The sequence below is a fragment of the Neoarius graeffei genome, chromosome 1 (genome assembly GCF_027579695.1).
Source record: "Neoarius graeffei isolate fNeoGra1 chromosome 1, fNeoGra1.pri, whole genome shotgun sequence".
Taxonomy (NCBI): domain Eukaryota; kingdom Metazoa; phylum Chordata; class Actinopteri; order Siluriformes; family Ariidae; genus Neoarius; species Neoarius graeffei.
Window position 1 is genome coordinate 18,479,973 of NC_083569.1, and position 15,678 is coordinate 18,495,650.

At 42.4% G+C, this 15,678-nt stretch overlaps 1 protein-coding gene and 4 non-coding genes across 5 annotated transcripts in view; 1 reads left to right on the forward strand and 4 right to left on the reverse strand.

Moving 5' to 3' along the window:
* The window catches only part of LOC132891954 (protein NLRC5-like), an 888,139-nt gene that overhangs the window by 641,361 nt on the left and 231,100 nt on the right, over positions 1–15,678 (reverse strand). The gene's annotated exons all lie outside the window — the stretch shown is intronic.
* trnaf-gaa (transfer RNA phenylalanine (anticodon GAA)) lies at positions 1,535–1,607 on the forward strand. The gene has a single exon. It is a non-coding gene; the product is annotated as a tRNA-Phe (tRNA).
* Positions 8,318–8,399, reverse strand: trnas-gcu (transfer RNA serine (anticodon GCU)). Its single transcript has one exon. It is a non-coding gene; the product is annotated as a tRNA-Ser (tRNA).
* Positions 14,742–14,823, reverse strand: trnas-uga (transfer RNA serine (anticodon UGA)). The gene has a single exon. It is a non-coding gene; the product is annotated as a tRNA-Ser (tRNA).
* Positions 14,962–15,044, reverse strand: trnal-caa (transfer RNA leucine (anticodon CAA)). The gene has a single exon. It is a non-coding gene; the product is annotated as a tRNA-Leu (tRNA).

Genomic DNA, 15,678 nt, shown 5'->3' on the forward strand with positions numbered 1-15,678 from the left:
TGCAAACAAAGACTAAACAATGAGAGAAAATCTTTCAGCAACATTGGTAACAGCCGAACATTGGCACCAGTTACCAGTTCTGTTCATACGAACTTTCATTTCTGAGAGGATCCATAAGCAATACTCTTCTTTAACATAATGAGAGCATGAAAACTGATTCCATCATTGTCTTGATTGTTGGATTTTAAGTCATCCTTTTAATGTACTTCTTATGTTTAATGACAGTTTTTCAATGAAAAATACTGTTTCACAAAAATGTTCAGTGATTCCTTGATGACTTCTGTTAAAAGTGAGTTTGGATATTTGGGGTTTATATCCTTTTTTCAGTTTTTTTTTACACAATCTGTTTTTTTATACCAACACAAAAGCTATACAGTACAACAAAACAAAACAAAGACAACAGTGCACAAACAATGAACACAAGATGTGCAATGAACCAAATGAATAGGTAGATTTTCAAAAGTGCAAATTAAATCATTATGTGATTCATACAGTATCAGTGATTTCTATCATTTTTTTCTATTACCATTTTCTACACCGCAGAACAATACTGGAGACACCAAAACTTAAAAAAAAAACATATGGAACACACACAGAACTATGTGACATACAAAAAAGTTTAAAAAAAAAATTCCCACAGGAATGACAGACCGCATAAGAAACAAGGGGATACAAAAATTAGAACAACAGGGACAATAGAAAGAAAAGATCAATGACAAAACCTACACAACACCTACACAATGATCACAATACAAAAGAACAGTAAAAGATAGTGCAAAAACCCCACCATCCCACCAGCCACCGGCGAAGCAGGCAGGGGCCCGATACAGACACAGCAACCACCGATGGGTCACATCACCGCCCCCAGGACCCCAGACAGACCAAACACAGGGCAGCAAACGGGAGAGTAGAGCCAACACCAGTGTGCAGCTTTGTGCTCGAACTGCACTGCAATGACCTCATGCCATCTCTCCTGCACATCAAACGTGTGTGTGTGTGTGTGTGTGTGAGAGAGAGAGAGAGAGACAAAGATTTTGATTATATAATCAAAATCTCCCTATTCTTTATTCAGTTTTTTATTTCACAATCTATTTTATACACTACACACAGATCAAAACCTCTCTCTCTCTCTCTCTGTTTGCATGTGTGCACTTATAAGGGAGATCATTATTCACTTGACACTGTGGATAACAGTTGAAATAATCAAGACTGCATGATTGGGGGGTAACAGTGAAATGAGCGAGCACAGAGAACACATTTACCTCATTATTTAGCTTATTATTTGCTCATTCTTTCATATGAACATTTGTTCATTTAATTAAAAACATGCTTGGAATAAAATTGCCAACAACATAAAAGAGTTTCATTAATTAATTACCACATTACATATGTCATGCTTCCAGATGATACTATCTATTATTTTAAACACTTTATATTTCATTAGATTTTGGTTCAAAAGGAACACCATGTGACCTTACCGATTGGATTTAGCAACTACTCATGTTTATATCGGCTCAGATGGTGGCATGATCTTGCTGAAATAGCTCAGTAGGGAGAGCGTTAGACTGAAGATCTAAAGGTCCCTGGTTCAATCCTGGGTTTTGGCACTGTGACACACTCAACTGTGACACACTTAAAAGGTGTGTCTTTCAAGTGTAGCTGATGAAAAAAAGCAGAACTTTGATCCATTGTAGCCCAAAATCAGAAGGACACTTGCAGAATGAATGGGTTTGATTTGTTCCAACAAAGAGAGGTAACTTCAAGCTGACTGGACAGTTTGGTGTCTGCTCCATACATTTCGCAAAAGATAAATTTGTGAGGCAGATTCACATAGAAGGATTTGATTGATGTCTGGTACGCGGAGCAGTTCCTACAATCTGGAAACAAAAGTCAGAAGCACCATCCCAAAGAGCTCACTGCACAGGAAGGGTCAAGCTTGCATTTAACCTGTTGCTTGAATTTATGAGTTGTCCATCGGCGTTGCCAGACCCATTTTACTGGGTTACATGCCCCAGTATATATTTGCTGTGATCCAGTAAAATTTCCTGATCACATTTCAGAAACAGTAATGTATTTGGCACTGCGGAATAACCGTACACTGTAAAAAATTGCAGCCTCATTTAGTTATGTCCACTTACTACCTCTCTTTAACACAAAGAGCCCTGATAATTTTTGGATTTTGAACTCAACTTTATGAGTTTTAGAAAGTAAAACTTATTGCTATCCATTGTGTTGACTATTTGAGAATTTTGCAGATTTGTATGTGTTGATTGAACTTGGGTTTGTACGTCATCAGTTGAAAAAAAGGAGAGGAAAAAAGGCGGGAAATTAAAACTTATTCATTTTGTTGACTATTTGGGAATTTGTCAGATTTGATTGAACTTGGGTTTGTAAGTCATCAGTTGGAAAAAAGGAGAGGAAAAATAAGGCGGGAATGGGGGATGGGAGCTACAGAAAAAAACAACTGTTTGCAGTGTCTTTAAGGCAACATTGAAGAATGGGAATACATTGCAGATAAGTCATATTTTGAATTCTATCCAAAATATACACATTTTGCAGTAAACAAGAAGGGACTTCTTCCACCGGCGGAAGAAGACTATTTCCCTAACAATGGCCTGTTAAAATAAGCGGAGCAATACAACACTGTCTGCACTGAGTGCAACTGGAAAACCGGATTGTCGAGAGACTCGTGAGTTTTTCATGCAGCATCAGTGCCAGGTGAGTTTAATAATCTTTAATTCACTATTTTTCCATTAACCGTCGGTGCAGTAATGTAATAACAGTAACTAGGTTGTGTTTTTTAATAGCAGGGAAAAGCTAAATTCAAGCCTTTGATTATAAGCTAATGGCTTGGTGGCATCTTTCATAATATTACCAAGAGCAGCAGCTGGTTTGTTCCTCACCTCAGGCTTCATTATTACTAGTAATAATAGCTTTTATACTAAATTATTTATCATGACTTATTCACAGCAATTTCTGATAAGGCTAAAGTCCCTAATGCAGCAAAACCACTTATAAAACAAATGCAACATGAAATTTAAAAATTTAATGATTTATTTATTCAATTACGGTATATTTCTACAGACCAGAATGATTGAGTTTTCATAATTATATGAATTCTGCTGACAGTCGGAGTTGAAGACAGTGTGGGTGCAATCAGTTAATTATTGAAATTAAGTGATCAATCTCATTAAATCAGTCTCATTAAATTTGAAGGTTAATAATTAAAATGAATCAATCCTATTGAATCGTTTACTTTGACTCCTTTGAATTGAATCATACCATAGAATCAGTCTCATTTGAAGTGAATCATTCAGTGAATCGTTCAATGAATCATTTAGTGAATCATATAGTGGATTGTTCAATGAATCATTTAGTGAATCATATAGTGAATCGTTCAATGAATCATTTAGTGAATCATTTAGTGAATCATACCATTAATCCTGGTGCTTAATAATAAATTACCAAACAGCTAAATTATGGTATATTTCCAAATTATTACGATCACTTACCATATTACATAACTTATATGCACCTTTTTGAATTCTTTGAGAGATTGGGGACTTCAGATATTGTTCACACAAATAAACACAGTTTGTTTAATAAATGAATTTATTATACAAAGATAAAAATAATAAATCAATATATACAAGTAGTGAGGTGTGTGTGTGTGTATGGCCTAGCTTGTTGCTAGCTAAAACAAAGGAATGTTATCTAAATAGAACAAAGGATTAGCTCTGTTGCTAACGTGTGCTTGTGTGTGTGTGAAGGACTTGACCATGTGTTTAGCCTTGTGTAGCTAACTACACGTGGTGGAGGCCTAGATTAGCCTTGTGTTGCTAGTGTGTTTGTGAAAGGCCCTATGGCCTAGCTAAAGTGTGTTTGTTAGGCCTGGTGAGGCCTACTGAGCACGAGGTAGCTAAAGACAAAGGGAAGCTATCTAAAGTGTATCAGGCCTGGTCAGGCCTGTTGAGCACGTGTTTTCTCAGTAACAAAAAGATTCCACACATAACATTACCAAACTCACTGAAACCTTGATAAGGTCAAAATGTATGATAAGGAAATTAGTGTTAGTCAGAATAAGAGAGAGAGAAGGAGCATGCACAGCCTATCAAACAATTGAGAGAACATAGAACCAAAATAAATCAACACGCTGCGTGTTTAACAGTGTAACAGATAAACCTGGGTTTAAATTCACACTATTTCAAATAAAAGCAAATTCCTAAGACTATCTTAATTATGCCCAAATGCCAAAATCTTACTTAATCCTGCCTTTAGCAAGATATGAAGAACTATTCGCCGTTGCAGAGCTTCGCTGTTCATGAAGCACGTGAGCCGCCCGTGTAGAAAGTGCAGAGTCTTCTTGGGTCCGGCAGAGCACTTGGGTGGTTCCCGTGGAAAGCAGAGGACTCTTGGTCCGAACTTCAGCGTTCGTGAGGAAAAGTCTCTGATCAGAATAAGATGCACAGCGCTTGTGAGTTAAAAAGGATTCAATCGCTTCATAACTTTTAACTGCCTGGGCTGCAGTCGTGACGTCACTTCTAATACGCATAAACCGGTTGTAACTCAGGTTGAGTTTAAAGATCGCGCTATTCTGGACTTTTACCTTGGCCAGTGGTTAGGCACAGAACGCGCTGGATGGTGAATCTTGCAAGAAAGAAGTGTTCGGGTTTGAGAGCATTTCTTTATGCGTCCAGACTCCTCGGAAACCGGACGCGAGAGACAAAATGGTGGAGCTTCCGCTTGGACTTATGCGCGCATGGCGGACTGACGTAGATGATCCCACCCACGCGTGATGTAGGTCACGCGGAAGTTGCCTGGGAATTGTAGTTCTGACACAAGATGGCGGCATGATACCTACAACAGGTTCCCCATGTGAGGCAGAATGTAAAGCCAGTAAGAGCTTCAGTAAGAATCAACAATCTGTCAGTAACAATGGTGACACTGTCATGTGGTGCTGTGGGCTGGAGTTTCATGAACCTTTATGATGTGAATATGTCATAGTACAGAAAGAATACTTTCACTCAGCTGAGACCATTCATCATGTTCACTGTTATATTCATGTGTCTGTGGCTTTCACTCGGTGAGTTAACTTTGACTTTTCGTTATTGCAGAAATATTAAGCATTGAATTAGTGATTTATTCATCTGTGTGGTGGGAAGAAAAATCAGAATGTATGTGCATGTTCTCTTCTTTATGACAGGTGACTCCATGGCAGCTTCAATAAAGCCACTTTTCACACATACAATTATAGATGAAGGCAGTGATGTTACTCTGTCCTGCAACTACGAAGCAAGTGGTAAAGGAAACTACCTGCACTGGTACAGACAATATCCAAAATCTAAACCTGACTTCCTTCTTTATATATCACAAAGTGGATATAAAAGTGACTCAATCCCACCACGTCTCTCTGCTGAAGTTGATGAAAAGAATAACCAAGTGGATCTGCTCATCTCCTCTGCTGCTGTATCAGACTCTGCACTATACTACTGTGCTCTGCAGCCCACAGTGACAGGAAATCCAACTGCACTGTACAAAAACTTTCACACAGTTATGTTATACTGAAGGCTGATCACTTGTCAAAGTTACATAATTCCAGATGATATAATATCAATGATATAATGAGTTAAAATAAATAAATTGGGCGTTAGATCAGTCAATAAAATCTATATTCAGTGTGTCTTGGCTTGGGGCGGCACGGTGGTGTAGTGGTTAAAGCTGTCGCCTCACAGCAAGAAGGTCTGTGTTTGAGCCCCGTAGCTGGCAAGGGCCTTTCTGTGCGGAGTTTGCATGTTCTCCCTGTGTCCGCATGGGTTTCCTCCAGGTGCTCCGGTTTCCCCCACAGTCCAACGACATGCAGGTTAGGTTAACTGATAACTCTAAATTGACTGTAGGTGTGAATGTGAATGGTTGTCTGTGTCTATGTGTCAGCCCTGTGATAACCTGGCGACTTGTCCAGGGTGTACCCAGTCTTTCGCCCGTAGTCAGCTGGGATAGGCTCCAGCTTGCCTGCGACCCTGTAGAACAGGATAAAGCGGCTAGAAATAATGAGATGAGGTGTCTTGGCTCTGTCTCCTGCTCCAGATCTATGTTCACACTCAGGATCACACTTTTTGGTTGCTAAGTACAATGATTTCGTAGATTTTTGTTATTGTTGTCAATGGCTTCATAATATATTCAAAACACACACACACACAAATACTTTCAAGACTCATAATGGCCATTTTAGTCTTGCCTTGCCTGACCATAGTTTTCATTGATATCACTGTTTAAAGATCGTGATGGCCAAATGAGACTTCGAAGCGCATATCAAGAATAAGGGGGCAGATGAAGCCCCGCTTTGAGGCTTTGTATAGTTGAGCCGAAAACCACATGACCCATGATAAACAAGGCCTCAGTTGTGATTCACTAAAAGGTTCATTACTCAGACTCTCATTCAGCAGACTTCACTTGCGACCTACTGCTAAGAGAAATGTACAGCATGTTTAATTTCTACCTCGCGTCAATGTTCTGCCACTTTACATTATTATTTGCATGTACAGTAATTTGCACAATGTTCCATTTTAAAATAACTTATGTCATCAGATTTTTTTTGCTTGTTTGTTTTACTTATTTGCCCGTATGTTATTTGGTGTTGACCCTCTGTCTCTCTCTCTCACACACACACACACACACACACACACACACACACTTTGTGTCTTTCTATGGATTAATGATCAGTATAATTTTGTCTGCACAATAAAAAGGTGTACATAAACATAAACGGAGTAAGCTTTGTGTCCAGTGCTTGTGTGATGGGACTGTGAGTGCTACTGCAGCCGTGTAGTGCACAGACTAACTTTTAGGGGAACCTTTATTGATTTTTGTTGAGGAACAGATTTTTTTTTACTGTGTTTGGATTGAGGTGATTCCTTTTCTTCGAAATTCCCTCCCCAGCCTCACATGGTTCCCTCACGTGGTTTTCTTCCGAACGATCCATGCCTCGAGGCGGGGCTTCATCTGCCACACCCCCTTATACTCGGCACGCGCTTCGGAGCCTCGGCTTCAGACGGCCATCACTACCGACCAATAATTGCTGATTATTGTCTGTCTGTGTTTTGTCACAGCATTAAATCATAATGTATTTTGTGTGTGTGAGCAGTTTAAGGACAGTTCCCCTAGCCTGGCTAACGCGACTTCAAAGCTGTCCGAGCATTTGGTCTGGCCAAGCTATTAAGCCAAACCGTTTCCCAGAGCCCGTGGTTGACCCGCCTCCCTGAAATGCCTCAGTTTGCTACTGATCGAAGCCAGAAAAGGCTGTGAAGAAGCTTAAACCAATCACATCACTCTTTCCTCTGGTGTATGCGACGTGACGGGGCTAACTGGTTGATTAAACTCTTACCGAAGCCGGTCGGAAGCAAGGCAAAAACGTCCTTCCTTTCAATAAATACCTCCAGGGCTGCTCTTTGCTCCGTTTTCAATGAGAACTTCCCATTGAATGCTTTCAATACAGCATCTACCGCTGTGTTAAAGGCTTGCCGCTGCTCCATGTTCGTGATGTGAATGAAGCGCTTCCGGCATAGATTCTGTAAACAATCTATGGCTTCCGGTCGCAGTTCTACTACGTCACTGCCTTGAACACGCCTCTACCCAGGGCCGTTGGATATGCTCAAAGTTGATTGGTTCCCGATTTTTCGGGAGCTTGGAAATGCTGTAGATAGCCTGCCTGGCCAGACTAAGCTCGGAACAGGCCCTCGTGTTGCGTCACGCTTAGGATGGGCGGGCCCAGGCTACAGTTCCCCCATTTCCCCCTGATGAAGCGATCAGCCAGGATGTGTTTCTATCTGACACTTAAAGACATTGATTTGAATTAAAAAGTCTGCAAAGGGAATAAATCTGAATTAATAGTACAGATCTTTGCACAGATAACGAGAAAAGGTGTCATGAATTAAGTTACAGGTGTTTACATTTTTCCTAAACCTTTGTTTGTTAAAATTGCATTTTATATACTCTATGTTAATATTTATTTTTAAACCTTTATTTGTCATATGCACACTTCAAGCACAATGAAATTCATCCTCTGCATTTAACCCATCTGAAGCAGTGAACACATGCGCACACACCCAGTGAGCAGCACCTTGCTCAAGGCCGCCCCACGTCAACCCAACTGCATGTCTTTGGATTGTGGGGGAAACCGGAGCACCCGGAGGAAACCCACGCAGACACAACATGAAAACTCCCCACAGAAAGGCCCTCGCCAGCAGCTGGGTTCAACCAGGAACCTTCTTGCTGTGAGGCGACCGTGCTAACCACTACGCCACCCAAAAGAGCAGACATGCGGTGAGGGTGGGACTCGAACCCACGCATGCAGAGCACAATGGATTAGCAGTCCATCGCCTTAACCTCTCGGCCACCTCACCCACATTTATGTGTGTGTTTATTTATTTTGTATGATGCAATGATCTTTGGACTTTGACAGAGTGAATAATTCTGTCAAAGTCAAAACTCAGACTCATTAAAATATTTGTTGGAACATTGTTGCTGTATATTTATTTAATAAGCCTGTTATGAAAATGTGAAAACTACATACTGTATTCAAAAATAAATCTGTCTAAAATGCTCATCTGAAGTCTGACTGAAAATGAAATTATAATCATTTGAAACCAATCGCAGTAAATTTTGTGCTCCTTTTCCTGATCAGAGGCTAATTATAGGTGGTGGTGGTGGTGGTGGGGGGGGGGGGGGGGGGGTGTTAAGAATTTTGACTTTTCCATGTTTTACCCCCCTAGAAATATGGAGATGGTCCATCTATGTGGGAAAATGTCAAATTTTATTAAATTGAACCTTGCTAACCTCCTTGTACATACCCTCTGAAAGTTTCCATTCATGACAAAATACATTACAGTGCTGTTTGATATTAGAATGCTGCTTTTTTTTAATGTGTTTTAAAGTTATCGATGAATGTGAACCTCTTCAGGTATGCCACTAGGTACGACTACAACATTTTCCGTGCAGATTATCATTATTTTAAGGTAATAAGCTTGGTGGTAAGTAACCTTACATTCAAGTAAATTAAACATATGGTAATTCTGCTCTTTTTCAGCAAGTTTTAAAGTTATTGATGAATGTCACACTCTTCAGTAATACCTCAAATATGAACTATTTTTAAGCACAGAGGATCATTACTTAAGGTTACTAATTTAGTTTTAAGAACCAGTATGCACAAATGATTCATATCTGAATTATATCTCCCAGTGTATAAATAGTCATTATTTGTATTCTTGCAGGTAAATAATGGCTTCTGTTGCAACACGGTCAAAAGCTAAGAAGATACTCAGTGTAGTAGAGTACATAGAGCAGGCTGAGTTCCCTTCTGGGATGCTTCCAACAGGGAAGGACATCATTCAGAATATGCTCGATCTGCTGCGGCCGAAGCGTGCTGGTCAAGCACAGAGATCCAGGGATGCTGCTGCTCAGTTGCTGGCAGAACTTGTTCAAGAGCACTGGTTATTTTGTAACTTATACACCATCCACACCAGACATATAAAGAAGCATCTCTTGAAACTTTATGGAGAATTTGTTACTCTGATTCAAACCCGTAAACAGAGACAAAGTGAGGGTTTCTAACAACTCTTTTTGTGAGAAATAAATGTTATTACTGTGATTTTTGATGTTATGTTTAAGAGTTATTTCCGTTAAGGAATGCTTATATTAGTGAAAAAGGCGGTTTTTGACTATTTGGAGGGGTTATTAACTTCAGAGGGTATGCACAGGGGGGTTAGCATTTTTCAGTTGGCCAAATATTGGTATTTCCATAGATAGATCATCTCCATATTTTGGAGGGGGTAGAAAAAATTTTTTGGTCTAACCCCCCTTATAGGATTGGATCAAAACACAGTAAATGAATTATTACATAATGCTGGTTTGGGACATAAACCTGTGTTTTGTACAAATCTTTTATTTCACTCAGAGGCGCTCTTACAATAGAGGCGAAGTAGGCAATTGCCTTGGGCCCCTCCAACTTTCCCATTCGGCAGGGGCCCCAGACCAGCTGCCCCTTCCCGAATCAGCTGGGGATTTGGGGGCCTTTGGACAGCGATCCATTCCTAAGCCATTGTGTTTGTAAATTGTAATTTTGTATGTTTAAATCGGAAACAAAGACAAAAAACTAAAATACAAAGGAATGAAGTATTTGTACACCCCCCCGTTTGTGTTGAAATTGACTATTCCATGCAATGATCGCGCGAGTCCGAGAACATTGCGCGACGAACGTGAACTGAACCTGAGTGAGTGAATTCAGAGAACTTCTAATAGCGACTGTGCTGAATTGTTTTGAACTTGTGATCAGCGAAATGAAGCGCCACTTTCCAAGTGGTGCTATGAAAAGGAGGAAGCGGGATGAGGCGAAATCAAAGAATGATGCGCTTCCCAAGCTTACAACTTTCTTTAATGTGTCAACACCGTCGGTTGACTCGGATGCTGTAGCGGAGCAGGAGGAGCTGCTGTTGATTCAGGAGGGGAGCGAGCGGCACCAAGCTCCAACACAGCAGACGAGCAGCAGACTAATCATTCTGAAAAAAACATAGCGGAGGTGGTGAGCGCATGTCCCGTTTCTGTTGACCACCACGAAGAAAATGACTCTCTCATTCATTCATTCATTCATTCACTCACCCTCTCTGTCTCACACACACACACAGAACACTCTCTCTCTCTCTCTCTCACACACACACACACACTGTCTCATTCTCTCTCACTCACTGACACGTACATTCACATGGATATGGAGTTGCTTAGAGCCAAATGCCACCTCATCTCTCCTCAGTCCACACTTCTTACCTCCCCTCACTCACCCTCTCACACACACACTCTCACAAACACTAACTCACTCACACATACACACACACACAACTATGTACATAGTTTTATTTATAGAATGTTTGAAATGTTCTGATCTTTTAAAAAAAATAAACAGTGCTGGTTTTCCTGGCATTTTGGCAAAGACAGATGTTATCTGAAATCTTATTTTCTGTTGGGTTCCATCATGACTATTAGTTTGTGTAGTGCTACACTTTTTGTGTTCTCTGCTTTCCATCTTCATTTTGGAGTAAAGAAGTGTATGCAGGGTTTAAAGGGGAATGTTTTTTTTCTCCTCTCCAACCTTTACTTCCCTGTAGATTAGCTTTACCTGCCTATCCACCATGCAGTCGTTACATTTTTTTTTTTTGTTTTGGATCAGATGAGGGGGGCCCCATACATACCTTCGCCTGAGGCCCCCAATTTGCTAAATCCGCCACTGATTTCGCTCCTTTTGAAGAAAAGTCCAACTTTATTTACGGATAACGATCCACGAACCACAACAACATGCACTTGAAACCAATCGCAGTAAATTCTGTGCTGCTTTTCCTGATGGTAGAATAATTATTGGACTCGGACTGATGGGTTCGGAACCAAACAAAACCGCTTCCTCATAAAGTAACGCAGTGGAACAGAAAGACTTCACCGGCCAATCAGGCAGCACTTTCCTAATGAATATTCATGAAGTCCCCGCCCACCTTGCTGAAATTGAAAGGTGTTTGTGTTTAAATTAGTGCTGTCAAGCGATTAAAATATTTAATCTCGATTAATGTCGCGACTGTCATAGTTAACTCGCGATTAATCGCAATTTAATCGCACATTTTTGTCATATAAAAAACCATGTAATTCTCTTATCAGCATAAAAAAGTGAATGGGCTTGCTCACCGTTCGAACTACGGGGGTACTCGGGGGATCCGAGATCCCATGAAACAGACATGAGATCCCTTGAAAACATGATTTGGGAAATGTTGGGGGGGTCTCTAAAATATTGGCAAAATGATGTTTATTGACATAGCAATCGTGTGTAACGGGAAGCATTTGCATATCCGAAGTGAGCGCGCAATGGAGATCCACGCTCTGAGACAAGCACAAGCACCCCCCCAAGGGAAAAAAAGGGACCCCCCGAAAATATTGGCATAGTTCGAACACTGGTTGTACCAATGTGTCAGAGCCACTGCAAAGTGGGGCTGGAGCCGCCAATGGGAAAACGAAACCTAAGCCGAGCACCGTGGCTCTTCGGGGAGGGCAGAGGACTCTGGCTGTGCGGGGTGTGGCATTACAGTCTAGCTGCTATCGTTTTTCTAAGCAAAGTCTCTGTTCCAAGTTCCTGGCAGTTTCAAAAGCTTATGAAAAACCTACATCATGTCACAGAGCGTTAATCTCGCGATAAAAAAATTATCGCCATTAAAATTGAGTCAAGTTAACGCGTTAATAACGCGACATTTTTGACAGCAGTAGTTTAAATGTTTGGAAATCCCCACAAAACGCTCATTTGTAGAAGCAGCGAGATCAGGATCCCAGCAGCGACTCTGACACAGCGGTTATTCCTGCAGCACCACTGGGTTTATTCCCGCACCAGCAGCAATGAACTCTCAGTTTTCCTTTTCACTTCAACAACAAGCGCTTTAAACACCTCATTATTACAAAAAGGGTCAAAAATAGCAGTGAACAGGCGGAAACGCTCTCAGGAATAGAGTTAACGCTCATTTGTGAGTGGGACAGGCAAAGTGCAGCCAGGTACTCTTTCTTTATTTTACAGACAAGCGTACTTGATTGGGACAGGCCAAGTGCAGCGAGCTACTCTTTCTTTCTTTTACAGGCAAGCGAACGTGAGTGGGACAGGCAAAGTGCAGCCAGGTACTCTTTCTTTCTTTTACAGGCAAGCGAACGTGAGTGGGACAGGCAAAGTGCAGCCAGGTACTCTTTCTTTCTTTTACAGACAAGTGAATGTGAGTGGGACAGGCAAAGTGCCGCCAGTTACTCTTTCTTTCTTTTACAGGCAAGCGAACGTGAGTGGGACAGGCAAACTGCAGCCAGGTACTCTTTCTTTCTTTTACAGGCAAGCGAACGTGAGTGGGACAGGCAAACTGCAGCCAGGTACTCTTTCTTTGTTTTACAGGCAAGCGAACGTGAGTGGGACAGGCAAACTGCAGCCAGGTACTCTTTCTTTCTTTTACAGGCAAGAGAACGTGAGTGGGACAGGCAAAGTGCAGCGAGGTACTCTTTCTTTGTTTTACTGGCAAGCGAACGTGAGTGGGACAGGCAAACTGCAGCCAGGTACTCTTTCTTTCTTTTACAGGCAAGAGAACGTGAGTGGGACAGGCAAAGTGCAGCCAGGTACTCTTTCTTTGTTTTACTGGCAAGCGAACGTGAGTGGGACAGGCAAAGTGCCACCAGGTACTCTTTCTTTCTTTTACCAGAGATGCCTACTAGTACGGATTGGCCGTATTTTGTACGGAAAAGTTACGTAAATACGATGTTACGGCAAACAGTATTATTCTGTATGGAATTATTATAAAGTCTTAAATTCCAGTGAGTTGTTTTTAAATGTCCAAGCGACTTTTTCAATCCATGCGCGATTCACGGCTAGGCTATTTATTTTTCCGACAACCGCACATGCTGTGTGTGACATGCGCAGATTCCGCACATTTGTTCGCGCTATTTTCGATGCGGTAGAATGGCCGTGCATGACTGGGTGTAAAAAGGGCAATGGATACGCGCACTGCAAACTGTGTAGAATTGACATTAACATCACTCATGGTGGTTGCGATGACTGCACGTGGCATGTCAACTACAAAAAAAACATGGAGTATGCTGAAATGGCGAGTCAGGCGGAAAGTAAATCTGGGGGTATCCAGCAGTTTTTTACGAAATCTGTGGATGAAAAGACACGGAACGTGACACGTGCTGAAGCGGTGATGGTTGACCTATGCTTGGAGTTGAACTTGCCAATTAGTGCCATGAAATGTGAGTTAAACTTATTCAATTTCTTTTTACATGTACAGTGGTGCTTGAAAGTTTGTGAACCCTTTAGAATTTTCTATATTTCTGCATAAATATGACCTAAAACAACATCAGATTTTCACACAAGTCCTAAAAGTAGATAAAGAGAACCCAGTTAAACAAATGAGACAAAAATATTATACTTGGTCATTTATTCATTCATGAATAAATGAATTAAAAGGACATCGCTTTAAGCAGGTGGCCACGACTGCACACGGGGCCTCGGGACAGCGTGGACGAATTATCAGGAGACGCTTCGGTGCACTTCGTTTCAAAACGCATACGCTTCAGGGAGGCAAAATCCTCAGGTTGGACGTGAACGAGTCTACGGCCTAGCCTCGTTGATTCACTGGACGTACAACCGTCTGTGGGCAGCGCTGCTAAACAAATGTAAAATGGGTTGTAAAATAAACAGGGTTGTAAAATGAAACCCCTGAATGGACTGCGATGACCAGTTTTCACCCATCGTACGGCAAACGGAATCTCAGACTTACTCGTAAGCATGCTATATCGCGTAGGGAAACCTCAAGGCATCCGTTTCAGTACCTTAAGATGCAAAACTGGATTTCAGCGTGCTATCAGTACACCATCCCGAACATTAGTAAGCAGGACTCAACAGACCTCAGGATCAAGATAGAAGAACGCTTCTTCACTGGACACCGCTAGCCGGACGCTGCTCCTAGTCTGCTCGGCCAGACACCAAAGCGAGACGCATCGTTGACCACGCCCAGGTCTTGAGCCGGCCACGTGAGTTGGCAATGCACTAGGGTCACTGCTCAAATGCCTATATTCGCTGATCAAAGGAAGACCGCCGCCCCGTTTCAGGCCGAGAGCACAGGGGCCCTGGCGAAACCCATCCGCCGCCAGCCGGGCAACACTCGACGGGCCCCAAATTTCACACCGCACGTAGCCAGCAGGATTCGAACCTGAGCGGGGAAACCCCAACGGATTTCAAGTCCGTCGCCTTCACCACTCGGCCATGACTACTGGAGGCGCCGAAATTCAAGTGCGACAAAAAATTGCTTTGAGCAACTTTTTTTTCTTTTGCAATGGCACACCAGCCAAAGCCTCCGTTTTCACACCACGCATGGGCCACGATGCCCATCAACAACCCGCTGCAGCGAATGTCAGAAGTGGGATTCGAACCCACGCCTCCAGAGGAGACTGCAACTTGAACGCAGCGCCTTAGACCGCTCGGCCACCCTGACTCGCCACGCCTAGCACGAATCCGGCGTGGAACATGCTGAGGTCTCATGCTGCTCTCATGCGTGGGCCACGCGCTTGGCTCACTATTGCAATACTCTGGGCAGTGCTTTTACGAGTTTGCAGAAAACACGGACTTTCCGGCAAACGTTTTACGGCCGTGCTTTGACTCGACCTGTCCGGGAGAGGAGCCCTTTCCGTTTCGGGCAGATTCCTGGACTTGGACCCGCTCCGTCTTTTGCCAGACAAGCTCGGGTAAAAGCCGCCACAGAACAAGGCTCCGGCTGCCTTTCAACAAACCCGATTTCAGATGGCGTCGGCAGCACACTCAAAGCAGCGTGGGAGACGTCGAGCGGACGTCGAGGACATCGCTTTAAGCAGGTGGCCACGACTGCACACGGGGCCTCGGGACAGCGTGGACGAATTATCAGGAGACGCTTCGGTGCACTTCGTTTCAAAACGCATACGCTTCAGGGAGGCAAAATCCTCAGGTTGGACGTGAACGAGTCTACGGCCTAGCCTCGTTGATTCACTGGACGTACAACCGTCTGTGGGCAGCGCTGCTAAACAAATGTAAAATGGGTTGTAAAATAAACAGGGTTGTAAAATGAAACCCCTGAATGGACTGCGATGACCAGT